The sequence below is a fragment of the Neomonachus schauinslandi genome, chromosome 11, assembly GCF_002201575.2.
Source record: "Neomonachus schauinslandi chromosome 11, ASM220157v2, whole genome shotgun sequence".
In the NCBI taxonomy this organism is placed as follows: Eukaryota; Metazoa; Chordata; class Mammalia; order Carnivora; family Phocidae; genus Neomonachus; species Neomonachus schauinslandi.
The window spans coordinates 74,765,761-74,793,615 of NC_058413.1; the positions used below are offsets into that span (position 1 = coordinate 74,765,761).

The 27,855-nt window shown below is 42.2% G+C and overlaps 1 protein-coding gene and 1 pseudogene across 1 annotated transcript in view; one reads left to right on the plus strand and one right to left on the minus strand.

Moving 5' to 3' along the window:
* The window catches only part of LOC110571001, an 8,174-nt pseudogene extending 995 nt beyond the window's left edge, over positions 1-7,179 (plus strand).
* MAML2 (mastermind like transcriptional coactivator 2) overlaps positions 1-27,855 on the minus strand; it is a 336,388-nt gene that overhangs the window by 296,105 nt on the left and 12,428 nt on the right. The window lies entirely within an intron of this gene.

The window sequence follows — 27,855 nt, forward strand, 5'->3', positions numbered from 1 at the left end:
GGGGGGGGGGGGGGGGGGGGGGGGGGGGGGAGGGGGGGGTGGTGGTGAGAATAACTGGGTAAAAGGCCAGGATGACGGCAGCAGAACCCTGTGTTTGAGAGCATAGACTTTGGAGACAGACCCCAGAGTTAGGTCCTAGATCTGCTACTGATCCTGGGATCTTGGTCATATTATTAAACTGCTATGCCTCCATTTCCCCGTCTTTATAATAGAAATAGTTACCTCATAGACTTATTTTGAGGATTAAATGTAAAATGCTTAGTTTCACTCCTGGCTCACAGTCAGCATATAATAAATGTTAAATTTTTTTTTTCCTAATGAGAACTTTTAAGATTTACTCTTAGCAACTTTCAAACTTGGAATATAATACTTTAACTATAGTCACCATGCTATATATTATATGCTTATGACTTATTTTATAACTGGAAGTTTGTACCTCTTGACACCCCTCACCCACCCTGCAATCCCCCTCACCTCTGGCAACATCCAGTCTGTTCTCTGTATCTATTCATTTTGTTTGTTCATTTGTTTTGTTTTTAAGATTCCACATATACATGAAATCATACAGTATTTGTCTTTCTCTGACTTATTTTACCCTCAAGGGGTAAAATGTCACAAATAGCAAGACTTCATTCTTCTTTGTGGCTGAGTAATATTCTATTGTATAAGCATACCACATTTTCTTTAGCCATTCATCCATTGATAGACACACAGGTAGGTTGCTGTCATATCTCAGCTATAGAAAATAATGCTGCAATAAATGTAGCAGTGCATATATCTTTTTGAATTAGTGTTTTCATTTTCTTCAGATAAATACCTAGAAATAGAATTGCTGGATCATGTGGTAGTTTTATTTTTAATTTTCTGAGGAATCTCCGTACTGTTTCCCATAGTGGCCACACCAATTTATATCCCCACCAATAGGGCATGAGGGTTCCCTTTTCCCCACATCTTTGCCAACACTTGCTATTTCTCTTTTTGATAAGATTCATTCTGACAAGTGTGAGGTGATATCTCATTGTGCTTTTGATTTGCATTTCCCTCATGATTAGTAATGTTGAACATCTTTCCATGTGTCTGTTGGCCATCTTATGTCTTTTCTGGAGAAATGTCTGCCCATTTTTTTTTTTTAAAGATTTTATTTATTTATTTGAGAGAGAGAGAAGGAGAGACAGAGAGCATGAGAGGGAGGAGGGTCAGAGGGAGAAGCAGACACCCTGCCGAGCAGGGAGCCTGATGCGGGACTCGATCCCGGGACTCCAGGATCATGACCTGAGCCGAAGGCAGTCGCTTAACCAACTGAGCCACCCAGGCGCCCTGTCTGCCCATTTTTAAAGTTGGATTGTTTGTTTTTTTTGTTACTGAGTTGTGAGGTGTTTTTTTTTTTAAATATATTTTAGATATTAACCCTTCTCAGAGATACGATTTACAAATATTTTCTTCCATTCAGTAGGTTGCCTTTTCATTTTGTTGATGGTTTCCTTTGCTGTGCAGAAGCTTTTTAGTTTGATGTAGTCCCATTTGTTTATTTTGTTGCCCTTTGCTTTTGGAGTCAGATCCAAAAAAATCACTGCCAAGATGGACGCCAGTGAGCTCACCACCTATGTTTTCTTTCAGAAGTTTTATAGTTTCAGGTCTTATATTCAAGTCTTTAATCTATTTTGAGTTAATTTTTGTGCATGGTATAAGGTATTAGTCTAATTTCATTCTTTTACATATCGCTCTCCAGTTTACCCAACACCATTTTTTAAAGGCACTGTCCTTTCTCCATTGTATATTCTTGCTTCCTTTGTCATAAATTAATTGACCATAGATGCATGGGTTTATTTCTGGGTTCTCTATTCTGCTCCACTAGTCTATATGTTTGTGTTCATGCCAATACCCCCACTGTTTTGACTACTACAGCTTTGTAGTATAGTCGGAAATCAGGGAGTGTTATGCCTCTACCTTGTTCTTCTTTCTCAAGATTGCTTTGGCTATTCAGGATCTTTTGTGGTTCCACACAAATTTTAGGACTGTTTGTTCTATTTCTGTGAAAAATGCCATTGGAATTTTGATAGGGATTGCACTGAATCTGTAGATTGCCGTGGGTAATACGGACATTTTAATAGTTAAGTATGTTTTACTATAACTACTAGTTAAGTATGTTTTATTATAACTAGCTTCTGAACCAATCCTTTGGTACAAAAGATTTTAATACCATTTGACTGAGGATCCCGGGTATTGTGAGGATCCGTGTATTATACATCTGACAAGCAAAAATTGTACACGCACACACATAGAGCTATTAGTCTAACATAGATTCCTTTTCCCAGAAATTAAAAATTCTGCATCGAGGTACATGCCAACTTTTCTGCCACCAGGCCCAGGACTAGCATGAGGCACAGGATGTAAGCCACTCACACTCAATGAGTGCCTGGCTTGAGAACGAGTGCACCCTACATGGCTCTCTTGCCTCACTCTAGTCCTAGCCCTGTCTGTCAGTAACCCCATTTAGACTAGATCAGTCGTTCAAACTCCAGCGGAGAACTAGCTCACACCCAGACCCTGATCAAGCCAATCGTCCATGGATATGTGGTAAACACAGAATGACTACTTTGCTCCCATGGGGATGGCCCATGACTAATTGACAAAAACAAATACTACATTTCTTGGAGCTTTTCACTGCAGTTTATATATACTAACAGATTCCTATCTGATATGGTACATCCTTTAACTGTTCTAAATTAAAGTATATATGTCATGATCGACGGCATCCTAATAAATCCAAACCTAGGCAAATTAATCAGCTCCTTCGTGAACTGTGCTTCTTGGACTCATACTCAGATAATACATTCAGGTGTTGACACTTTTACTTACACAAATTAATAGCACTGGCAAAGAAAATCTAAAATGAACCATAATTCACACATTTTACAATCATTATCACCTGCCACTATATATAACTTAGCCGTTGCTTTTTGGCTACAACATAAACATTGAAGAGTTATTGCGACCTCATTCTTTACGCCTTTTAGCCTTTATTTGAGTTTAATATGCACTTTTATTGCATGTGCTAGCCATTGTGCAGAGTCCTTTCTCATATGCTACTTCATTTATTCCTCATCAAAGCCCCATCAGGTATTTCCATTTATTAAGATACTAAGAAACTGCTACTTAGCTCACTGTTAAAGACACGGGTTTGTTTCCAGCTATCTGTGCTGCTTCATACGGTCAGTATTTGCAATAATATAATGGGAAATGTTTCTATCTCTATCCATATTGACTTTCTCAGACATACATTATGTTGATTAATATTCATGGACTTAAAAATGTAAGAGAATTCATATTATATAGAGAAGAGAAGAAAACCCCACTATGTATTATGTATCTGCTCTACTGGCCTCCTAGGCATCTATTCTCTCTTATTTGTATATGTCAACTCCCTAATTTGCCCAGGGAGACCACCCTTCCTTCTGTGTCCGCTCTGGGTGGGAGAGTTGATCATGGTGCCCTCTCCTCCTGTCACCGAGTGGGTATGTGATCCAAGACTGACCAAAGAAATTCTCATTCGCTGGAGGCTGGGGACAACGACCAGAAGCCAGGTGGAGCTGACTGTCCTCTGAGGAGGTACCCTACAGACAAGATTTTCTGGTTCCTGCTACCTGGAGCCTCAGAGCTGCCCTGATTCCTTCCCTTCCCACAGTTTGGTTTTTCAGACTTTCTGTGCATTCTACAAACAACCCCACGTCCTTCTAATAAATTATTTTGTTGGTTAAGCTAGCCAGAGTCTGTGTCTGTTGCTTACAACCCAAAAATATATATGAATACACACCATCTTAACACTTCCATTATGATTTATATGTATTACTCCCCAGGTTTTTTTATATTCATATTTTTACATAGGTAAGAGTCACTAACTTTGGTTCCTGTTGTACACAGGGGTGTTTCTGATGGTTTTTATTATTATTATGAACAATCCTACGATGATTATTTTCATGCATATCGCTTTTTCCATATTTTGGATTCTTTCCTCTGAGAGAGTCCCAGAAGTGAAATTACCGAGTCAAAGGGCACAGATATTATTATGGCTCTTGAAAGATATTGCCAAAATGCTTTCTAAAAGGGCTCTGCCAATTTATAATGAATTCAAGGACCCATTTTTATCACACTTCCAGTCAATGTCGACCATCAATGTAGTTTTGACATTTTTCAGCCAATGTTTTCTATACTTTCCTTGAAATGATAGAGCATATGATTCACACATTCTCTAGGAAAGGTAATAATTTCTACTCAGGCATCCTGAATTATTTCCACAAAGAGTGGTATATTCTTTAACTTTTACATAAGTATCACATAATTTACCAATATAGAAATTACTCCAGTGTCAAAATTAAGCCCAACTGATGCTGTTTCCTTTGCTAATCTTGCTTGAATTATAGTGATTTCTATAGTAAAATAGCAATTTCCTCCTAAGGAATGGACCATAGAGCAAGGAGCCAGTAGGAACCAGTTTCCCATGAGTGCTGAAACAAGTATATACTAATACAAGAAACATACTGCCCAAGCTGCCCTTGTGGGCACCTGCAGAAGGGCAGGGTTCTTTTCTATGACTCCTGGGTTTGTCATAGGCTCTGATCTAGAGCTGACACCTTTCCTGTCCCACTTAAATTCTGACCTAGGTATCTGAGAAAGTAAAAAAAAAAAAAAAAAAAGCATAAGAATTGCCGCTGTGTTCAGCCAATCCCACGGCAAATTCTTCCTGTGCAATGACTATGTGCAAGGAAGTGGGTGCCAGTACCCAAATGGTCCTTGGTCCCCATCAATGTGTGCCCGTCTTTCCCCAGTCCAGGTCCTCTGATCCTCATTGGACCCACCCAGTCCAGTCCTTTGAATCTGTGAAAGCTTCTTCCACCCTAATTCTTGCAAGTCAGTTCCGAGCCTTCCTTGATCACAGAGTCCCATTCTGAGGAGGGGATTCTGGCTCTGTTGGGCCATGGAGAAAGGGTTCACTCTCTCACCCCTCAGAATGAAAAGTCTGGCTGGTTTCCACTCTCTCACCCCTCAGAATGAAAAGTCTGGCTGGTTTCTACCACAGTTATATTTCCAGTAACAAGCCTAGAATCCTCCTGACTCTGGGGTCCACAAAATTCAGGATCAGTTAGGAAGCTTAGAATTTTTTCTAGGCTAAAGGTGTCATTTAAGTAAGGACTTAATAAAAAAGGAGTTCTTTTTAGATATTTAACTGCTGAGAGGGTAGAGGATTTGTGAAGGGGTAAGAGGCCAGTTTGGAAGTACTGCCGTAGTCCAAACACAGAGTGGGATATGGGCTGAGATGAATTTAGAAAAGAGAGAAATATCTCCTCCTCCATCCATCCAGTACTGAGATGTGGCACCAAGACTTGCTTTAAATCCAGATCATCCTTTTACATTTTATGGCATCCACTTCAAAAGTTTTTAATGCTTCCTATTGGCCCTAATTTCCCTAATAACCTTTTATAGATCTGTGAGTAATTAATGTGTTCATAAAAACTCTTCTTGGAAAAGACAGAGGAGCTATGGAAACCTGAATAGCTAACTGCTGTAGTTCTCCAAAAACACAGCCCCGATCACAATGAGACTACACTACAGTCATCCCCGGATGAAGGAGTCATTGAAAAAGAAAAGGCTAAATGCATCTGTGTCATGTTATGCTCTTATGTGTTATGTTCTTTATGCTTCTATTCAAGGAGCTACTGACTCAATCACTTTTTGAAAATTCCAAAGTCCCAGAAAGCTGTAATTCCTTTGACTTAGAATAGTGTTCAGATATATTATTAGGTCGAGGAATTCTCCCTTTTGGTGAAGGAATTAGTCTATTTGTAACAAATCCTTAATGCAAAAACAGGGTTCTGAGGTTTTTTTTTTTTTTAAACCACTCATCCATTTTTAAGCAACTTTCAAATTTTAGTGAAATATTTTAAAATTAAAGATATTGCGTTCTAAAATAATAAGGGAAAGGCCAAACTATGAAGACTATAAAAAAAAATCAGTGGTTGCCAGGAGTTAGGAAAGAGAGAAGGATGAACAGGTGGAGCACAGAGGATTTTTAGGACAGTGAAACCATTCTGCATGACACTATAATGAGGGACATATGTCATTATATGTCAAAAGCCATAAAATGTATAACACCCAGAGTGCACCCAAATAATGTAAACTATGGACCCTGGGTGATTAATGAGGTGTCAATGTAGGTTCATTAATTGTAACAAATTTACCATTCTGGTAGGGATGTTGATGGTAGGGAAGGCCACACATGTGTGCTGTCAGACAGCATTTGGGAAATCCCTCTACCTTCCCCTCAATTTTGCAGTGAACCTAAAAAGTGCTTTAAAAAATAAAGTCTGGGCGCCTGGGTGGCTCAGTTGGTTAAGCGACTGCCTTCGGCTCAGGTCATGATCCTGGAGTCCCGGGATCGAGTCCCGCATCGGGCTCCCTGCTCGGCAGGGAGTCTGCTTCTCCCTCTGACCCTCCCACCTCTCATGTGCTCTCTCTCTCTCTCTCATTCTCTCTCTCTCAAATAAATAAATAAAATCTTTAAAAAAATAAATTAATTAAAAAAATAAAGTCTAAGAACCGGCCTGCACTCACTTGCCTCTTGGTGCCGGCTCCCGGTGGTCCTGAGGGCGTGCAGGCCACAGGCGGCCCCAAAGAGTCCGAAGCGGAGGGGAAGCAGGTGTGCAGGTCTAAGTCCCCGGGGGGGGGGGGGGGGGGGGCGCCCTCTTCGGGGAGAATCGGGAGGAGGAGGAGACTGCGAGGATAGGCCCAGGAGCAATGGCGTCCAAAGAGGAACAGCAGTAAAAAATCTCAACGTGGAGAATGCCAAACAGGAAAATGAAAAAAAAGGATGAAAAGGAGCAAGCTGCTAATAAAGGAGAGCCCTTGGCCCTCCCTTTGGAAGCTGGTGAATATTGTGTGCCTCGAGTAAATCGTAGGCGGTTCCGTGTTAGGCAGCCCATCCTGCAGTATAGGTAGGACATGATTCAGAGGCTTAGAGAACCACAGGCAAGGAGGAGAGAGGAGAATATGGAAAGGACTAGGGACGAGATGAGACAGCTGATGGAAAAGCTGAGGGAAAAGCAATTCAGTCATAGTCTGCAGGCAGTTAGCACTGACCCTCCTCACCATGACCATCATGATGAGTTTTGCCTTATGCCTTGAATCTCGACGCTTTCCCTGAGGGTAACAGGAAGACACACCTGCTTCCTAAACTTAATGTTCTCAATGTACCTTTGTTGTAAACCTTTTGGTGTTACATGTCTCTTGTGGGTCTCCTATGACCAGCTTCTAATTGAATGTTGTATTTTGACTCAAAATATAAGATTCTGTCAGCAAGGGAGTTTTACCCTATTGCATGGCAAGATGTTCATTATATATTGTGAACTTAATAAAGCAGTTTAAAAGACAAAAAAAATAAAGTCTATTTAAAAGTCCATGATGATGATGATGATGATACAGGATGTATCCTTATTAACATACATATGAAACTGTACTATATGGAAAACCTCTGGGGGGAAAGTCGCATCAATTCCCTAATTCCCAAAGGCCTAGATATCTGTAAGTTACTATTTGAGCCATCTGGTACACAAAGAAAATTTGCTTCTATATTAGAAAAATGTCCACAGCTTATATGATAAACTATTCTGAATGTTACCAGAACTTGGAAATACAGTAACTGAAAATAAAGGCAGATGAAAACATCTGCCTCTACGTAAAGTATGTCTCTTTAAGGTCAAACTGGGTGAAAATAAATAGCCAATCTGGCAACCAAATAAAACTACAAAGTAACAAACACAAGTATAAGCACTCTGAAAAGTGTTTCCAAAAGATAAAACAATCCTGGAAAATGGATATTAAAAAAAAAGTGTGCTGAGAAGACAAATCATCTTCTACTAAAATCTTATGTTTTCTTTATTCGTCCACCTAATAAAGCTAACTTTAATCTTAAAAAAAAAAAACAAAACCAGAAAATGAATATTTAAAATGTATCACACGCAACTTGTACTCCAATATTTTAAAATAAGAAAACTACCTGGCTTCCCGTTATGCCATAAGACACAGCTGCCTCACCGATCTGCAACACATGTATTTCTCACAAGTCTGTCACTGAAAATCTATCCGGAAAACATGGGGCGCTTCATTGTGCTTCTGGGATCCCTACACAGGCCCAGGCCCACAATACCAAATGAAGAAGAGTTAACATGTTGACATCTGTTTTAGGCTAAAAATGGAAATTGTGAAGTTGTTCTCTCTTCTTCCAAGAGTTCTCTGGAATGGATCAAGAGGCTTCAAAAGACTTGGCACCAAGGGAACTTCTGAGCAATGTCTACACAGCACAAAAAGAAAAGGAGACTTGGCATCTTCCTAAAGAATCAGGGCTATGTTGACTACTGGCAGGAAGAGGGGCTGTGGCCAGTCTTTTGTGACCTGAAAGGCCAAAATCATTCACAAAGCTCCAGAGTTTTCCTTTCTATGGATCTATATAGCAACTTTTCCTCCAACCCCAAGGAAAACTCCTTGTCTTCAGTATGGCTAGACAATGACTAAACATCGAGGCTGGGCCAAGTGCTGTGCTAGGCATGGGATTGGGGGCACAAATGGCTGAATCTCTCGGAGAAGTGAGGCAAAGCAGTGTCTGGAATCTGAATTTAGAAGCAACTCTCCCAATCTCCTCCCCCGGTTTTTTGGTTTTTTTCTTCACACCAAATCAAGTTACCCTGTACAGTTTGCCCTTCTTGAGGCTGAGTCAAGATGAACTCGCCTTTGTGCGCAGAGCTGTTATTTGAGAACACTCCATTCTTTACAAGGGGTCTTTATATGTAAAGCAGAAGCATTTCTGTTTTGCCTTTTAGCTGGGGTGGGCGGGAAGAATTGACTTGTTTTTCCTCCAAAGTGAAAAGACCAAACCCAGAGACTCCTAAAATGTTGGGTTTGTTTATCAGTTCCAAGTTGAAATAAAGCATAATGTGGATACTCAGCGCTCTATCTCTCCCTGATTAAAGCGCTCCTGCCCTTTGAATTGCTACCCGGGATACTGCTCTGTACAGCTCACTCGCGCGGTTGTAATAAGTCACCACAGCTTGGCACCTCGCCCAACAAAACACAAACTCTCCTGAAGTCTTGAGCTTTCCCATGGCAACAACACAGTCATCAACACAGCAAACAATTGCTCCAATCCCTGCTCCCCGTCCCCTTTCTAACAGCGAAAGATATCATTGCAGCCGGCCTTCTAGAACTGGGCTAATTATCATCTATGAAAGGAGATAGTGTCCGAGATCAAGTTGCCTTCAGCGCTGAACTTCAAATGAGATCAAAGGCAGGGTAACTACGGGAGCACAGGGAAGTTTTACTTATGCTTTCGCTTTAAGAGAAAAGAGAGAGGCTGTATGTAAAGTATATTCCTTAAGGATTAATGTGCCTTGTTGCCCTGATTACCAAGTGGCTCTGCCTCACCCGCAACCTTCATACAAAACCCCCATTCACGTTAGCCCGGGCTCTCTCCACAGCAGCGAGGGGGGGGAAATGCCATCTTAAAGCTGCAGCTCCCACACATTCCTGAAACTGCAAAACTGCAACTGTTTTCCAACCTCAGCTGCTTTCTCCAGCGAATGCTCATTCTGCTCCTACGGGAAGGCCGCCTAGCTGTAGAGCGGGCTGGCTACTCCCCACAGCAGATTAAAGCAGAGCCACTTCCTTTATAACCACCTCTTTTCAGATTCAAATAACATCCTTGGGGGTGACAGTCTCTTCTCATAAAAAGTGTCTGGGCTCCCACAAATCCCCCGCAACGATAATCTCTCCTTGTGTATTAATTTGATTTTCAATCCACGGACGGCCCATGAGAGTTCAGGAGCAGAACGAATACCAAACGCAAGGGATGAATGGTCTAGGACTCATGGGTGGGGATCACTTTATTGGGGGGGTGGGAGGGAGCAAGGAAGAGAGTCCTAGCTTCGCGTGCTTCTGAATGCTGATTGTTCCGCTCTGAATTACGGTAAAGAATACACATGCTCACAGAGGACTTTATAATTCTACGCTCAAACCTTATACAGTGCTATAGATTACATTGGGGACCCCCCCCCCGCCGGTACCTCAGAATAAGAATCAAAATTTCAGAGGAAGCTTCATTTCAGCACAGCTACAATTTGGAGGGTTAGTTCATGAAATAAAAAAATATAAAATACTAATGACAAAGTATGGAAGTAATTACACCAAGATATTTCAGTGATATCCTAAACCAGGAGGGAAACAAAATGAAAACAAAATGAAAACAAAATGAAGTGATTTGCTAAACAGCAGAATTCTGAGATGTAGCTGAAGTCTTTTTTACATACATATGGGCGACTGCTGTGTCACTCAAGACTCTCTGTGTGTTTAAATGCTAGCCCACAAAATCTATTCTAGTGACAATTTAAATAATTATGGTATTGCTATAAATTCCGGTATCAGCTTTTTACTTAGTACATACTCAATTATGTTTTATTCCCTATTATCCAATCATTTCCAAACTCCACAATCTATTTATGTTGTAATTTTTTTTTAAAGATTTTATTTTTTATTTATTCATGAGAGACAGAGAGAGAGAGAGAGAGAGAAGCAGGCTCCCAAGGAACAGGGAGCCCGATGCGGGGCTCCATCCCAGGACCCTGGGATCATGACCTGAGCCGAAGGCAGACGCTTAACCATCTGAGCCACCCAGGTGCCCTATGTTGTAATTTTTATCAGCAAGAAACCTAACCATAGACATGAAGTATTGAGGTATGGATCGGAGGTGTTCTATCACTCCAGAATGTACTTTCCAAAATGATTTCCATGGCTGATTCCTACGGCTTTATGTCTCAGCTTAACTCGAAAGAAAACTGGGCTCTGTGGTCAACAATTACTTGCTACTATAGTATCTTTTGATATGTTTGCTTGTTTTTACTCCGTCTCCCTTTTAGAATCTAAAGTCCTTGAAGTCAGCGATCATGTACTGAACCCGGTGTCTTGGAACAATAACTATTGAGCAAATATTTGTTGAATGAATGAATCTTTCATTTACAAACAGTGAACACATGTGCTGTTTTCCATCCTGTGTACTCCTGTCCAAATGTAAAAATGCTGCAACATAAAAGATAAAATAGAACAACAACAAAAAAATTCGTTGGTTAAGTTCAGTAAAATATAGAGCTAAGGGAGAAAGAAATAGAACCAAGTGTCCCTGGTGGAGTTAGCTGGCAATGTCTTCATCAGTATGTCTTGAAATTTCTAGATGAATGTTTTTGGGTTTTCAGAGAGAATGAACTCCCACTGAAATGAGTAATCCATTGTGTCTGACATCATACTGAGATCTGGAATGCTATTGTATTTTACTGTGAAATGCTTGACAATGCATTCACACTCAGAGGCCAAAGTTTCAAACTGCCCTTTGGTTTAACCCTATAGATGTGGTTTTGTAGAAAGACTCCGTAACTGCATGATTCAAGTTTATTGGACAGTATTCTGCTCATAATTATGAGTGGTTTGTTCTCACCTACAACCACGGAATCTGTACAAATAGCTGCATCTGACCCAGTATCTAGATTACTGAGATGAGCTGGAGGATGGGTGTCTGGAGGACGGTGTCTGCCCACCACTGAGCACCATCACTATGCCTTCTTCTCACTTAATCCTCACACCAGCCCTGTTAGGCAGGTTCTAGCACGTCACCATTTCATCGAGAGGGGAATTAAAGCCTTAGAAGGAAATCATTTCCCTCAATTTGTTCAGTTAATAAATGGGAGAGCTTGGATTCCAATGCCCAAAGCCTTAAGTATGATGACATTTTACCTCCCAATTGGATGATTTTCAAGACCCTTAAGGCCCCAAAATTGCTATTAACACAAATAGGGAGAACACTTGCTTCTTGCTCTTTTAAAAACTATTGTCACATGTGGAGCCAAGAAGTCATAACAAGGGTTCAGCTTATGCCGTGATTATGTCAAAAAGGAAATTCTACTATAGATATATAGAGAATCGATATGCAAAGGAGATATGCAAATCCAGAGAAAATCGCCAAAACTACTATTGTTGTGCCAGAAGTTTGAAGGTTTTTTTGTTTTTCTTTTAAAACTCATCTAGAGGGCGCCTGGGTGGCTCAGTTGGTTAAGCGACTGCCTTCGGCTCAGGTCATGATCCTGGAGTCCCTGGATCGAGTCCCGCATCGAGCTCCCTGCTCGGCGGGGAGTCTGCTTCTCCCTCTGACTTCCTCCTTCTCATGCTCTCTGTCTCTCATTCTCTCTCGCGCAAATAAATAAAATCTTTAAAAAAAAAAAAAAAACTCATCTAGAAATCGGGATGTGGAAAGTCAGAGTCACTTAAAAGCGATAAAAAATATTAAAACAACCTATTAAGTTCATTTTGCTTAAGAATTCCTCAGGATGTCCACCATCTCGTCAACCCCATTATTCCCTTGGGAATGACTAGAGTATGTCAAATTCCACCCCCATGTGAACCTGACCTGAAACTGTCAGAAGCACGAAATCCCTGGAAAGAGCTTTCAAGTTACCACATTGCTGCACATGAGCCGAAAAATTTTAGTACATGGAAGAAAAATAAACATTCTAACTCTCTTCATAAAGCATGGCTTCTTGGATATGTTTTCTAAAAAGCAAATGATTAAAGCAAGAGACACGTCAGTCTTTTCTCCCTAGTCCTTAGGTTGGCAATACTATGGAATCAATAATTCTAAGATCCTTTCTCCTACATAACAGAAAGCACTGACCTAAAGAGTCTTGACTCTGGTTTGACTCTTTGGTCTGCCAAAGCCAATCCAGACCAAGCCACTACCCCTTTCCCACATGTGTGAAAAGAAGAAATATCTCCAGCTCTTTGGATTCCACAGGGTTGTCGTAAGGATCAAACAAGAAATTGCTTTATAAACTATAACTTGCTGTGCAAGTGCATGGAATGCTTAGGACACACATTTTTCAGTATCATTTATGCAAATGCAGATGAGTGCATTAACTATAGCCAGAAAAATAACAATAAAGAGCCTGGGGGCGCCTGGGTGGCTCAGTTGGTTAAGCGACTGCCTTCGGCTCAGGTCATGATCCTGGAGTCCCGGGATCGAGTCCCGCATCGGGCTCCCTGCTCAGCAGGGGGTCTGCTTCTCCCTCTGCCCTCTTCCCTCTCGTGCTCTCTGTCTCTCATTCTCTCTCTCAAATAAATAAATAAAAAATCTTAAAAAAAAAAAAAAAAAAAAAAAAAAAAAAAAAAAAGAGCCTGGGAAGCAGGTAACAATAATAGGGGCTAACATTTATGGAATTCCAACTATGTCTAAGCACTAGGCTAAGCACTTCATATGTATTATCTCATTTAATTATCATGGTAACCCTTTATGAGTTATTATTCCATTTTTAATATAAGGACACTGTAGCTCAGAGATGTCAGGTAATTTGTTCGGGAGTTCACAGCAAGAGGAAGGTTAGAAACTCACATCCAGGTCTCAGTAGTTACCTACTGTGTTTCAATATGTTTATTTCTGTTGGCTAGGAGTTTGAGAAATCATATAAACCCACTTCTGGCATGCAGGAGAATGATAAACGAAACAAAAGAAGAAGCTGAAGAGTGAGAAGAAATAGAAGAAGCTAGACAGTCACAACACACTTTAATTCTTCTTTAGAAAGCCATCAGAAGTCTTTATTATCTAAGATAGTTCTGCAAAGTGTCTTATAAAATCAAATTGTGATTTCTGGACTATTTCCAACCTTGAATGTTGGTCATCCCTGAGGTAGGAACACACAACTTGCAAGATTCCTCCCATGGGGATGGCAACAATAGTAGACAGCTAGACTGTGGAAGGTGGACAGGACTCTCATGGCTGAGTCCAGCAAAGACATCTCTTCTTGATTTTCCAGGTACCTTGCTGGAGCGCAAAATACAGTCTTACATATAGAGATGGTGCTATAGGAAAATGCATGCCACCTTATACACAGCCCACTGACAAGCTTCTGGAATCCAACTTGCTTATAATAGGGGGACCACCTCTATGATGTGGAGTTTCACTTGAGCTGGGCAATTGAAAGTTGTCTACATTTGCTTCTCTAAATGATTTTCCCCAGATCCTTCTTATGTTTTTTATTAGGAGGCCTTTTTCCCCCCCCATTGGTATAGTATTTGATTTTAAGAACAAAGGTACCCTTCTTTGCCAGTATAGTATTATAACCATCAAAAGAAGGCTCAGACACCAGATAAAGGCCTGTGTAACTAGAATGAGGGAATGGCCTATATTTTCAACCAAGTTCATCATCTCACAAATGAAAAGTTCAAAGCAAAAGATAGGCTGTTTTAGGCCAAGTCCTCCAGGGTATTTTCTTGTTCAATTACCCAATGAGAATCCAGAAATGTGGGTTTTTGTGCATGAGAAGTGATTGCAATTCAACATTAGGACCTTAAAACATCACTGGATTCATCTTTAAAACTGATTTAGTAGAGAATGCACTGACAATGGCAGGCCCTGAGAGCTCGCCCCAGAAGACAGACAATATGTGTTTCAGCATGTAGTCACCCTTCAAGCTAAGGAGGCTCATTTGAACAATAGTTCCTAAACTACACGCTAAAATGAATTTCCCTATAGGAGATCATCAGGGAGAGAGCCGAAAGTAATACTTGGGCCATCCACATTTGTTTTTATTGTAGTAAAATACATATAACATAAATTTACCATTTTAACCATTTTTAAGTGTTCAGCTCTGTGACATTAAGTATGTTCACATTTCTGTGTATCTATCCCACCACCATCCGTCTCCAGTTAGGCCAAACTGCAAAAATAAGCCTTTGGGCACTTCCCTATCGGGAGTTAATCTTACCTAGTTGACCACTATACTGTGGCACAGAAATAAACAGCTTTGTCGTACTGGAATCTGAACTAGTCCATCCTCTTATTAAATATTATGCCGGTTCTACAAAGCCCTAGCTCTTCTTTCATTGGAAGAGCAACTAGATGCTTCATTTCCCCCTAAGAGTTACAGAGGTCGCAATGGACAAAGTAGTAATTTTTTTTAAAAAGATTGATTTATTTGTTTTAGAGAAAGAGAGAGAGAGAGCACTAGCAGGAGGGGCAGGCGGAGAAGGAGAGAGAATCTCAAGCAGATTCCACGCTGAGTGGGGAGCCCGACGTGGGACTCAATCTCACGATCCTGAGATCACGACCTGAGCCGAAACCAAGAGTCAGGAGCTTACCGACCGCGCCACCTAGGCGCCCCCAAAGTCATAATTTTTAAGATAGTAAGCGCTTGGATGTGTTAGCACTTTGCTGAATATTTTACATGAATCAACTCAGTAGGCGTTGCAACACCTAATCATCGTTATTATCCCTATTTTACATGTGAGGGAAACTGAGATCCAGAGGCCAGATAAACCCTCATGGTCCCACAGCTCACAAGGCTCTGCAGAGCTAGGATTCATACCCCAAACCATCGTACTCCTGAAAGCAACAATCTAACTCTTAAGTGGTTCACAAGGCAGATTTCCTGCAGCATCAGTGTCCCCTGGGAAGCCTGTCACAAATGCAAATCCTCAGGCCCCACCCAGACGTGCTGAATCACAGACTCAGGATGGAGGGGGACGGCGCTCAGTGGGCTAGCAAGCCTCCCAGGGGATTTGGGGGGCTCACTAAAGTTTAAGAACCATTGCTCTAACCACTGCCTCATTGCATTTCCCTTTTTTCCAAGCTTCTTTCCTCATCTGTCAAGTGCTGCCCAATGCTCTGTGGCACGAAGTCTCTGTTTCATTGCCCCACCTAGGCCTAGCCTCTCAGAAATTGCCCCATTCTTCAAACTGACTTCTCTCCTTCCTCTTTTCAAGTCTGTCTTCCTCCCAATAAAGACTCCTCTCTCCTGCCGATGGTTTCTGCTACTGTTTAATTGAAAAGCAACCCTAACAGATCCTATTAGGCTTTGGTGCATTCATTCATTCAATAAATATTTACAGAGCCCCATCCTGTCTCAGGTGTTTTTAGGAAGTGATCTAGATGTTTGGGATACATTCGTGAATAAAAGACAGTAAAAATAGCTGGCCTCATGCAGGCCCTCATACGTTATGGAAAAGGCAGGTATTTGGGCCCTATGCCAGAAATGTCGATTTTCAAGGTCTGAGACAGGACCCTTGGACCTGCATTTCATGAAACACTCCAGGTGATTCTGCTGCCTGAATCAGGCGATCTGTATACCCTGAAAACATGCTCTGAAGTCCTCTGATTAGGAGCACACAGCAATTCACCCAGTTTTTCTTTTTTTTCTTTTTTTTTAACTTGCTTGTTTTCTTCCCACAGTGGGGTCTTTGGGGGCAGGTGTGAGATACAAAAAGCAAAGGGAAAAACTTGAAGCAAACTGAAGCAGAACTTTATGAAGAAAGGACACTTTCTAAGGTCTTCTGGGACCAGTTCTGCAGAGGAGATCTTGGTCAGCTTTGCCCTAGCTGACGAGCTTTAAAGATGAAAATGAATGCCACAGAAGGGCACGGAGTCAAAGGTGACCTCGTACCCCACCCAGCCACAGAGCTGCTGGCTAGAGCGTGTGACCCGCTAGGCCCCAAAACGGAGTCTTTCTGGATCACTTCAAAGACAACACCTTTAACTCTGAGTGGTAGTTTGGAATCATTTTTATGTCATCTTGCTATCCCCCCTTATGTCATCTTGCTATCCCCCCTCTTTCCTAATAAAAGCAAGACCAGTTTGTTTAACATTTCCTCATACCACAGATTTTTTCCTGAGGCCTCACCCACTCCCAGACAATGACAGCATCCTTCCCGTGGGTTGGTGACCAGAGCCGTATCTAAGAGGCATGCTGAGCATTCCGCACAGGAGTACTGTCACCACCTTCTCTTTGTTTCAACTCCCGCTACGATAACCTAAAACACAAGGAAACAGGGCAGCGGGGCAGATGATTTCAACCTTTTTCTCCCTTTTCCAAGATGCCTCCCAAATTCTTGCCCCGTGTCAGCTTTGCATTATTCTGTCGAGAAGATAACGGAGACCCACTTTGTACCCAGAATAAATATTTGGCACGGTATGGTCCACAAGGGGAAGTTGCCAGAGGAGTGGCCGGGGCAGGCATGGTTCCATCCCAGCCCCCCGACGTCCAGACTAGAGGCCAGAGGACAAACCAAGTCAGCAATCTGAGCTGGAACAGGTGTCACAGCAACCAGGGAGAAACTGGGTTCTTATTCATAATTGAAAGGACCAAACATGTGTCCTACTTAAAACAACAGGTGCCAATTCTAGAAGTTCGATCAGAGTACATAGGGGGCACTAGGAAGCTTCCAGAATATATGGTATGGGGTCCCTAACCTATTTTCGACAACCTGGGCCACCTTCCTCAGTCCTACCAGGTATATTATAAAGGACATTCTCAACCAGACAGGTTTGCCCCCCCCCCCCCGGGAAAACTGGCAACATCCGACCCTGGTCATGGCCTGGTGCCATATGTATAGAAGGTGCTGAATAAACATTTATTGAAAAGATAAGGGGCGAGATGGTACCAAGGGATGTTCTTGGAAAAACGTGGTTGTCCTTGTTACAAACTGCAAAGACTGGAAATGATATCCCCAAACACTCCCTAAGTAACCCATTATGATTATTTATGTATTTATATATTTCATCTAATATATATATGTTTATATGAATATATTCATGTTTCACCTAATTTAATTCACACTTATATTTTCATTCAGCCTACTACCTCTTGGGATTAGATTTCCCACAAGCTTACTCTTTATTTTATAAAGTAGAACTACCTTTTATTTGTCATGGGCAAATCAAACTTCAAATTTAAACTAGGCCTTGTACCTAGGATCTTGTGAATGGCTTCCATGCTTCTAGTTCTTTCATATACCCTTTTAAGATTTTGTTCCTTTGAAATCAAAAAGTTTTAGAGTGCCTGGCTTCGGCTCAGGTCATGATCCCAGGGTCCTGGGATCGAGCCCCGTGTTGGCCTCCCTGCTCAGTGGGGAGCCTGCTTCTCCCTCTCCCTACACCGCCCCCCCCGCCCCCGCTCGTGCTGTCTCTCTCTCACACAAATAAATAAAATCTTGAAAAAAAAACAAATAAAAAAGTTTTAATGTTTTTGGTTTATCTTCATGTAGACATTCACTCACCTACTCTGACAGGTCAGAATGACTCACTCTCTTCCTTCCTGGTACCCAGGAGGCCCAAGAAAGAAGAGAGCAATCTGGTCCGTTCCTAAGGACATCTAGCGTAAAGCCTCCCTGTCACCCTGAGCTGGGCTGTGCATCTTGTCCTAAGTGTCAGCATGCACTATGGGGCCGGCTGTGAGAAAATCTATGGTCCTGTTGACACAAACTTTAGTTTCATACAACCCAGCTCCAGAACTCCTTTCCTCCCCATAGTCAGATCATCAGTTACATATGTTAGCCCTGAAGGCAGCTGAAAGCATCCGTAAACTGTGAAGTACCAGTGTTCTAGCACATGGACCCAGCCTGGCTGTCACCCAGGCAAGGGAAGGCCTGGGAAACAGAATGAAAGGATCTCTGGTTCCTTGAATTTCAGTTTGGGTGAGTGAGTCTCTAGTTGCACACTCCTGCAATTTCCTTCCACGTCATGTCCTAGAAGGATGAATCTGTTTGGAAAATAAGCAGGTATTCCTGACACTTCTTCTTCATACCCTATCCTGTGGAACACAGGAAGTCACGGTACTTGTTCACTCAACCAATGAGCAACCGGTATGCGCAAACGCTCGGCTGGGTACCACGGGTACTCTGGTGAGGAAGAGAGCAAAATGGATTTCTGTTCTAAAGAGGAGGAGGGACCAAGATGGGCAAAAAATAGGTAAATAAATAAAGGCAGGGCAAATTGTAGTAAGTGTAAAGAAAACAGTAAGAGAAACCTCTTTAGAAGAGGCAGTTAGTCAGGCTGTCATTTAAGCTGAGATGTAAAAATTAAGCAGGAGCCTGCCAGGTGACGAGTTAGAGAAGTAACACGAGACAGGGCTCTTCGGGAGGAAAGACCTTGATTCATGCAGGGAACTGGGTGCTCCACACGGGGCTGGAGTAGAGTAGGCAAGAGCACGGTGGCTTGAAAAGCGGAACAGGACACAGTCTGTGAAGGAAGGACTTACAGACATGAATGAGTTCGGATTCTAAACACAACGGGAGGCCACTTCAGTTTTAAGCAGGGGTATGATGTGAACAACTTTATATAGTAAGAAGGCAACATTTGCTGTTCTACTTGGCATGTACTAAACGGGAGCCAGGGTAGGCGGCTGTTGCGTCAGTCGAGGGGCGAGGGGGTAGTGACCTGGGCCAAGGTAGTGACCAGACGGGATTCAAGCTACGTCTTGAGATGGAATTAAAAATGAATCCAACAGACACAGAAGGTCAGTTAGACAGCCCGTCTGCTGCTGGGGCTCCAAGCCCCCTGCACCCCGGTGGGCAGTCACCATCATTTCCCAGGTAAGCCCCCAGTGTCTCGGCATTCATTATCTTCCCAAGCCCTCTGGTTCTACTTGTCCTTCAGCCTCAGGCCTGCATTCCACACATATTCCTGGGTGTCCTGTTCCTTGCTTGCGTTCTGATATGGTGCCTGTGGAAAGGAGCAAACTATTCCAGCCAGTTCACACATGAAGTCGGCAGATTTACCACAGAATGGAAGGTGCAACCTGGCAAAGCTCTGCTTTTGTGCCTTCTAGAGCACCCAGAAGTCACGTGGGAGTACCCTCAGAGTTCTGAAACACCTACAGTTCAGTATCTTCAAAGCTCAAAGGTTGTGTTTCCTATCTGACCTCCACAAATGTCTAAAATGTTTAAGCCAAGATGATTTCAAAACTTTCCAAGACTTGGAGTTACCCCCAAGTCTGTGTCTCCAAATGTGGCCTGAGGATCTTCTATAGAAATCCCCAAACTCCAGAGCTCCTGAATTTCTGCCAGGGGAGCCCAGCAATTTAGCACACTCCCCAGTGACTACTATATACAGTAATGTTTGAGAACCAAAGCTCCAGAAGCTGCAAATATCTTCTCTTAATAAAAACAATGTGATGTGTTAACTTGATTAAGGTAGGAAATTGTTAAAGAGTTCAGAGAGGAAAAGAAATGTTTCCTGGGACCTTCTTTTTTTGCTTGTTTTTTTTATTGTTCTAAGTGCTATGTGCTTCTCACGGGCTGGTATATCATTCCATCCTCTCTATGAACGGGCTTAGATCCGTTTAAAAAAATACCATCCCTCGAGGTCATAGAGCCAACAATGTTATGGCCAGGATTCAAACTCAGGACTGCTCGTCTTCAAAGCATCTGTGCCTTCCTCCCCAGCCCTCTCCACCCTTGTGTCCTTAGAATGCTTTTCCTCTTAACTAATTCAGAGCCCATGGCTCCCTGGAAATAGGTCACATTTGTTCATTTCTTCCAATGAGTTGAGGGATTATATGTCAGCCATGCACACACTTCCTGCCCAATGGAGGCAAAGGGAAATTAGGAGGAGATATATATATACAAACATATCATATATTTATATATATATATATACACACACACACATACATAAACATATATGTTTTTATATGTGTGTATATATATGTATATACACACACACACATATATATAATGTGTGTATATATATAATATAAAATACACAGAGCTCCAAACTACCAGGTATCTCTAAAAATATACTGCACCGCCCCCCACCAAAACATACCTCTGGCTCAGTTTGTATATTCTTTCTGGGGCTGGTGGTACGAGCGTCCCTACACCGTCACCACCAATTTCTCTAATGGTACCACTCCAGGAAGGAAGATGAGAGAGGAGCCGAGAGCGGGGCCACAGGCTTCCCAGCCTCGGGAAGGCAGGCACCCCCTTGGCAGGAAGCAGCTGCCTGCTCAGTGCTGGGCTGAGGAAAATCATGGGCCTTTCTGGCTCAGGTGCCTGGGACTGACCGATGAAGGCAGAAACCCCAGAGCGCATGCGTCTTTCCTCTCCAGACCCCTGTCCAACAGAGGACTTAGCAAAATACTGCAAAAGGAACAGCATTAGTAGGAAACCATCAGGTAGATATTGAAAACACTTTTACGTATCTGTCTCGGATAGTTTAGTTTGAGTTGAACGAGGGGTCATTTCCGGGAGCATCTCTGGTAAGGGCCGGTCAGATGCCGTCAGAAATGAAGAAAAGGCAGGTAAAACTGAATGGTATCTATGTAGCAAATCCCATGGTAAGTGCTTTCAGTCATTTACAGTTTACGACTTCAAGATACGTGCTACTGTTCACACCGTCATACAGAGACTCAGAGGATTCACACAACAGGCCCAGGTAACACAGTGAGAAAGCAGGAGGGTTCTGACTCAAATCCAGGAGGGTCGACTCCCAAACCTTAATTCTTAAGTAATGGACTTTACTTCCCTTAATTCTTATGTAATGGACTTTACTTCCTCACTTAGCTATCAAAGACAGAGAAGTAATCATTTAAGACAGTTAACAGAAGAATGTAATCACTGGAGAGATTGTATTGTTACTAGTCTTTTAAAAAGCCTCCCCTTATTCTTGCAGATAAGGAAAATAGCCCTCCCGGTTTCCTGCTGAAGTTGGTCAAATGCAAGCCAACGTGAAACAATGGTTTGAAGTCCATGTACTTACCCTAATCACGTGGGCCCCCTGACCCACGGCATTTGTTACATGAAAAGCAAACTATAAAACAGAATATAAGACTCATGAGGGTGAGGATCTTTGTTTTACTCCCCGATGTATCCTAAGTGCCTGGAACAGTGCCTGGTATGTAGCTGACAATAAATACATGTGAAATGAATGGATGGCCTAATTTTAGGATAGTCAGTGGTATAACCTTCCTCAAAATCACAGTAGGGGACATAGTAACCTGGGCTACTGGCCAGTGTTTATACATTAATATGTTCAATAGCCTCCAAGATGGCCCCCAATGATACCTACTCCCTGGTGTTCTTACCCCTCCCACACTGTGTCAGGATTGGCCTATGAAGTCAACAGAGTATGGCAGAAGCAAAGGTTTGTTGTTTCTGAGACTGGGTTGTGAAAGACTGTGGCTTATGTACTGGTTCTCACTCTCTTGGATCACTGTCTCTGGAGGAATCCAGCTGCTGTGACCTGAGAATACATAGGCAGCCTAAGCACAGGCCAAAGTGACAAGGAACTAAGCCTCTGGCCAATAGCCAACCGACTGCTGCCAACAACCATGTCAATGAACTCAGAAGCAGATCCTCCATCCCTACTCAAGTCTTGAAGTGACCGCAGCCCCAGCCAATGACTGAGTGCAATCTCCTGAGGGACCTTTCTGAATTCCCCACCCTTAAAAACTGTGAGATAAGAAAAATTTACGGTTTTCAGTGCTATGTTTTGGGGTAATTTGTTATGCATCAACAGATAATACAATTACCGTCCAACTTTTGAACAAAAACCGTAATAAGAATTTTTACAGGAAATTCTAAGAGCTCAAGTCTGCAAATTCTTCTCTCTCCTGAAAGTTCTGAAAACATAAATACGTGTTCTTTCTTCTGATGCACTATTGCCCCTTTTCTTTGCTACTCACTGAACAGTTACACACACATGTAACTACAGGAGGGCACAGATGCAGAATTATAGTTCTGTTTATTCTGAAAAAGGTCCAGGGTAGGGAATAGTATCCACCCCACCCCCCAAGGGAGGGAAGAAATATTCTTACTATTTTTTTAGAAAAAAAAATCTTCCTGCTGACATGAAATTAATTTTGATTCTATTTTAAATTTTTAGGAACTCACATTCAATAGTGGAGGAAATATAACCCATAAAACAAAACAATTAGGTATGTTTCGGATTGAATAAGCACCACGAAGTCAATGAGCGTATAACAACTCATACATAGAAGGCCAGCCCTGAGACAGAACCAGCTGAGATTTTTCGGAATACGGCCAAGTGCCCAGAGTGGTACCTCACTCAAAAGGAACATTCATCAGGAAGAATTACCAGCTCATCCCACAGAAGCCACAGGGAGCTTTCGGAATGGCCTAGGGAGATAAGAGACATGCAAACTAGGCAAGATGATTTCACAGCATGATGCTTTTCCATCAAATGGCTGTTGTAAGTTAGGTTGTATCTATGGAATAACTGCAGCTCAACAAGGGGGGAGATGAAATGGAATTAACTCGTTGTCATACCTGATTGGCAAATGTCACCGGTCAATTAATGCCCCACTACAAAACTAACAATGAGGTACAATCAAGGGTCTGATGACATACCAGGAGGCTGAGAGAAGGGAGTCATTATGGAGGGTACTACTTAGAGTACCACCAAAGCCCCAAAGCAGCTCTGTTCAGCTGACCGAACAGTGGAACTTTTAGAATCTTAAATCACAAGATGAAGATGTCAAAGTTCAACCCCTCCTTTTGAACATTTAAATTCTTGAAACTCCTGTAGGTCACCATCTCCTCAAAAGGTTAATATGTATTTTGTGGCACTTGCCTAAATTCCTCCCAGAGATAAAAGAAATAGACATATTTGTGATAGTCTTCCCTTCACCAAATTTCTGAATATATCTCTGTATTTACAAGCCAGTGAGAGTTTGGGATATTATTTATGTTCTCCTAATGGAACTAGTAAAGTCTCCAGAATGTAGAGTGCCCAGGAGATGTGTCTATAGAACACTTTTATTCTAAATATAGAAGACTTTTAGGGCATAAACAATTTCCTCAGCATACTGGACTGCTTCTCTTTGAGCTGTTCTGGTCAATCATGTAAATATGTGTAGAAGCCATCATTCCCTCCATGTGTGTTTGATGGGCATCTGTCAAAGTAAAATGACCTAGCAGTTCCATTTCTTCTCCCCCTCAATTACCAGTATGACTGGACCATCAAATTAAGCAACTAAATGCCAAATTTTCTTTTTTTAGGTCATGCATAGTTTTGAGTTAGATGAGTGGAAAAATAGTCCTGAAGTCTGAGCTTTTTTTTTTTTTTTAATAACAACTTTTCAACAGTTAAACTGCTCTTGGTAAATATGAGTAAAGAAAGTGAGCCCCAGTCCCAGCACATGTTTACAACTAAGTTAAAGGCTCTTAAAAATAGGGTGTTTGATGGTCCACTGCCAAAATATGAGCTCTAGCAGCCTGGAGTGCACAGCTAATAATAAAGAGTCAGTGTTGCTATGAAAATCCCCCCGACGAAGCTCCAATTCAGCTTTATCCTTTTCACCAAGAGGTTCCCCACAATGACACGGCGACATAAATTTGGAGTTCGAGGTCAAGGTGGGAGGGGAGGAAGCTTCAAAATGGTAGGAGGTCGCTGAAAAACAAAGTAACAAATCGCTGGACTGGGCTCAAAACTAAAGTGCAAAACAGAACAAAAAGAGTTCAGCTGCTGCTAGAGGACCGCATGCCTTTGAGAAAAGAGGAAAATGCTTAGATGGCTAACAAAATAAGTAACAGAAGTCCAAGGTGAAGGAAATATGTTAGGCATGAAGAAAGCTACGTGTGCTTTCTGTTCAGATTCCTGAAACCAGAATGAACGGATACACAAAGAAAGGAAACACTTGATCTCCTAGAACTGGTTGCTCTGTGTAGAGTGAAGAATTACACTAGGCCTAGTTTCAGTGGATTCTTCGTCCTGCCACCACAAGCCTCACCGTCAGGTTCTTTGGCCCTTGAGTGTTTGGAGAACCTGACAACTATGGTATTTGTCCACACTGCCCACACATATATGCCAGCACACAAAACCTGGCATTTAACTCAGAGAACTGACATACTCAGGATGCTCTATCACTTACCTTCTAGGGTAAAAGGAAGCTATTGATGAGAAAGTACTTTCCAGGAGAGCGTAGAACTTGTCTTAATTGCTACTCTATTTTGGCACCTAAAATGGGGCTGGGACATCATTCCTCAACACATATTTGCTAAATTTTTTTTCGAAGGCAGCTATCACAGAATTTGACTCCCAAAAGAAAGTTCTGGTGATCTCACGTTTGGGGCATCATTTTCCCATTTCTACACTGTTTCTGTCTCTGCTTCTACCAAAAAATGGACTTCCCTCAGAATACTGATCGTAAGTAATAGTCTCTCCAGAATTTCCACAGAAGAGGGGCTTAGGGGCAATCTGGTTGCAAGTCAGGGAGGGAATGAAGCTGAGTTTGCACTGCACTTTACAAAATACTGAAAAAAAAAAATTCAGTCACCTTCTCCCTGAGCTCTCAGAACAGAGGTTATAATGTCTTCAAGGAACGTACCCGTCTTTAAGGCACTTACAACCTAAAGCTACAATGTATTTAACCTATTCAAAACTAACTTCATAAAGTGGTGTCATCAGATCTTGATGTATTCCTTCATGGAATGAGTTAACATTTCACCAGGAATCTCTCTTCAAGATCCCCCAGACTTGGATTCCTGGTCCTGAAGATATCCATTCCAGGGGCTTGTCAGCCATGTTGCCTTCTCTCTGCCCAGAGCAGATACCAATAATGAACCACCATGGCCCTCTTCCCACCAAGCTTGGATAACACCTTAGAACCCTCCTCACAGCCCTCCAGGGGGTTACTACCAACCTCCCTTGGCGTGCAAGTCAAAACCTATTTGTCACTCACAGACCCTACATGTTCCAGTGTGTTCCACCTCTTGAAAACCAGGAGGCTGGAAACGGTCTCAAAGAGTAATCTGTAGCCCCTAGGCATTCATTCTGAATTTCATCTGCACCTCAGACAATGAGTTAGCTCTAATCACTACTGACTTTCAAATGCCTTGTTGCACTTGGGGTTCCAAACCCAGGCCTGAGTCATGTGTGAGCTGAAGTCTGATATTACCTGTGTCATGACCTTCTCCTATATGTAGTAGGAAACTAAACATACTAAACACATGGGCAGTGGCATCATCCTGCTTTGTTCAAATCCTGACTCCACCACTCGTGGCTGAGTGACCTGGGCATGTGCCTTCCTCATCTGTCAAATGGAAATAAGATTGTACCTACTTCATCATGTGATTATGAGGACACTTGAGTTCATATTCTAAAAACGCTTAGAAGAGTCCCTGACATGTTAAACACTTAATGACTGTGATTTAAAAACAAAACAAACACTGAACCAAAAGGCTCTCTTGAAGAGCAGTGTCTCACATCAGGTGAATGGTACGTTTAGTCACAGAAATAGAAAGGAGTGGGGTCCTTCAAAACTTCATGCTCCCCACAGTTTAATTTCAACAAACATTTACTTACTAGGTATCCGGCACTGTTGCAAGCCCTAGAAATACAAAGATAAATAAGATATATTCCACTTCGAAGCAAAATCCCATCAATTACGAACTCCTGCATTTTCTCCGGGTAATGAGAAAACCCCCATCAGCATGAAAAACAGATTCAACTTGGATCTGAATGGATTCAAAAATCACTTTTCAGCAAAGAGCTGCAGTTCTCTCCCTTAAGTTCCATCTAAGATACTCATTCCAAAATAAGCAAGAGCACTGAGAAAAACTTAGACCAATCTCGGTTACAGAGGCAAAGCTGCTTCTTTGATTCCAGATCAAGTTTCTATTCATAACAACCTTGGAGCCCTCTCTCCCAAGACCTGTGAGTTGGCTCACTAGATCCACAAGAAATACGGGTAGCAAATTGTGGGCTTTCCTAAATTAAAAAAAGCTTTCTTGCCTTGCCTTGTATTCATTTTTACAAATTAATAAATTTTTAAAAAGAAAAAAACCCAAAAAACAAGACTCCCTTTTTTCAGCCTCCCTTATTCTAGATTTGATGTGCCCCGGGTGCCTGACATCCTCATTCCATTCATGATTGACATTCTTTCTGAGAGAGTCATGGCTTCAAATCATGTGTGGGTATGCTTCTGGAAGCGCAAGACATTCAGTGCCCTCATCGTAGATGCAAATTCAGTGATGTATTTGGGGCTCAGCTCCCCCACTCTGTCAGCTGTGTGCCCTGCACAGACAGGCCCAGGGGTCAGGAGGGTGCATATCTGCTCACTAGCGGAGTTAGTGTGGGCCAGTTTGAGTTCCTTTACTAGTCTCTAAAATGGAAATAATAATGCCCCAGAGAACAAACTGAGATGATGTGTGCGTCCATACTTCGTAAACTGCAAATTTGTTATTCAAAAGTAAGATATTATTAGCATTTCTCAACTTCTCCGAGTCTGTTTCCCATATGAAAATTTTAAAAAGCTACACTTGCCTTATTTATGTTTTTAGAGTGGGGAGGGCAGAGGGAGAGGGAGAGAGAGAACCCTAAGCAGGCTCCCCACCCAGAGCTGAGCCCAACAGGGGGCTTGATCTCAGGACCCTGAGATCATGACCTGAGCCGAAATCAAGAATCGGACGCTTAACCGACAGAACCACACAGGCACCCTGTCCACTTGCCTTATTTATAGCATAGGGTTTCCGTGTGGGCAATATGGGTTGCGTACAGGTAAGAGGGTATTATTACGATGATTGCAAATTACACTTACTGCTTTGGGCTGCCCCCGGGAGAACCTACTGTCCTCTACCTCCTTTTGGTCCTGATGCTAATTTCCTATTTGTTTTCTATTGCAAAGGAGGGGCAATATTCTTCTTTTCCCCCAAGGTTGCCTTTCCGTAGTTTCTCTTTAATTCTCAAATCTCAGTGACTTCTAACGACACGATCACAATAGCTCCAAAGCACAGACGATGCTGACATGACCACCTTCCTCCCTAGGAGCGTCGGAACCGCATTTTGCACAGACTGGCCAGAGCAGACCACAGTGCAGGCAGCTGTCCGGGCACTGGCAAAGGAGCCCATCTCCTATTCTGAGGGTAGCTGTTTGTTTATGCTTATCACTTTCTACTTCCTGAAGTGTTTCCCAGATTTGCTTCCGTTTAATTAATCCAAATCAATCTCCAATCAGCCGCTTGAAGGAACAAAGAGCTGTG